Source organism: Mizuhopecten yessoensis, unplaced genomic scaffold (genome assembly GCF_002113885.1).
Source record: "Mizuhopecten yessoensis strain PY_sf001 unplaced genomic scaffold, ASM211388v2 scaffold10523, whole genome shotgun sequence".
Taxonomy (NCBI): Eukaryota; Metazoa; Mollusca; class Bivalvia; order Pectinida; family Pectinidae; genus Mizuhopecten; species Mizuhopecten yessoensis.
The window spans coordinates 651,366-653,378 of NW_018408589.1; the positions used below are offsets into that span (position 1 = coordinate 651,366).

Genomic DNA, 2,013 nt, shown 5'->3' on the forward strand with positions numbered 1-2,013 from the left:
TGGTCATTACCTACATCTATGTATCAACAGCACATGGTCATTACCTACATCTATGTATCAACAGCACATGGTCATTACCTACAACTATGTATCAACGGCACGTAGTCATTACCTACAACTATGTATCAACGGCACGTGGTCATTACCTACAACTTTGTATCAACAGCACATGGTCATTACCTACAACTTTGTATCAACGGCACGTGGTCATTACCTACAACTATGTATCAACAGCACATGGTCATTACCTACATCTATGTATCAACAGCACGTGGTCATTACCTACATCTATGTATCAACAGCACATGGTCATTACCTACATGTATAACCACCTATTTACAGCAGTGATAATTTTCTATAACTATCTACCTATGTTAACGTTGTGAGTGATTACTTTAATAATTAAGGATTCGGTCCAAATTAAATCGAAGTCTGAATATGAATCAAATATGTATGTTATAATTATTATACCAACAATCTTGTTCTTGTGTAGAGAAGTTGCGAGTGCTGTGTAAATAACCACTGATATAACGTCAACATTCACCATTTTTCCAATGTAATGTGTAATGGAACCATTTTTCAATTTCATCATTGTTGTGTTTAAGTCATTCCTTTTGAATCGACACCTACTTTTCAAAAGAAATATGTTTTCGTAATTTACACTTAACCTACATGTTGTATGAACATAGCTTTGTTGTTTTTCTTAATAATCACAACCACCAGTACCTGTGCATTATGACAACCACCAGTACCTGTGCATTATGACAAGATATTTACATGAATGTGATAATAAACACTTCATGTTATTAATGCTCTACACATAACAGCTAATAAGTTTTTAGAACCACTAGTACTAGTCCATCTGGAGATTTCATAGTGTCCGGGCCGGAGGAGACTTGGATTATAGTCTCGGACTATCACGCTACTTTCTTCTGATCGATCCCTGCAGTTTGAATCACTTCCTTTACTCTACAATGGCAACTTATTCAATCCTGTCATCTGTATATGTTGCCATTAAACTGCCCAAAATAAGGCCATTATATATAGGCCAAGTTTCTGTGCTCGCTTATTTATAGCACATATCCTAAATAAACTTTATAGACCATATGACAGTCATGTAAATTCATTAATCATATGTACCGATTACAAATTTTGCATATGAAAATTAAAATTTTATCTTTTCCATGTGAACTTCTATTGTTTTCTGGTGGGATAAAACAACCATTTAGGGTGGCCAGTTTCTGAGCCCTTCAGGTGACGAGTAAATATAATGCATGAAGAACAAAATTCAACAGCAATGTGACTTGTATTGTTTATCAATAATGTTTAGTCTTCCATTTTATCTGGAAAGTTAGTTTGCAATCACTTTAAATTTACTCTACAATGACAAGTTATTTAATCCTCTCGTTGTCGTTGATGATTGAACGATATCATTATGTGACCAGTTTCCTTGACCGCCCCAGAAAATTCATTTAATCATTTTTGACATTTTTAATCCACTATCATCTGATGATGGGCTATATATTCAAATCGCCCTTCATCCGTTGTCCGTTGTCCATCCGCCAGTCGTCCGTCCTTAAACAATTCTTGTTATCGCTATTTCTCAGAAAGTACTAAAGGGATCTTTCTCAAATTTGATATGTAGGTTCCCCGTGGTCCTTAGCTGTGCATGTTAATATTAACACTGATTGGATAAACAAAAAGGCTGGATTTTGACAGTGACGATTTGTTATCGCTATTTCTTAGAAAGTGCTTGAGGGATGTTTCTCAAATTTGATATGAAGGTTCTCCTTAGTCCCTGAACATAATAGCCGACAGGTGACTTTGAAGGTTTGTTAGTGCTATTTCTTAGGAAAAACTTGAGGGATCTTGATCAATTTGAACTTTGAACAGCATAAATTATGAAACTGTCCTTGTGTTTGACTCGTACATTAGTGTGTGTGAGGTAATGGTTTGGGGCAATATAGTGAACTCTATGTTAGATCTTTAAATTCTACTTCTGGAGGGGGGGGG

The 2,013-nt window shown here is 35.7% G+C and overlaps 1 protein-coding gene across 1 annotated transcript in view; it reads left to right on the plus strand.

Moving 5' to 3' along the window:
• The window catches only part of LOC110460920, a 27,852-nt gene that overhangs the window by 13,756 nt on the left and 12,083 nt on the right, over positions 1-2,013 (plus strand). The window lies entirely within an intron of this gene.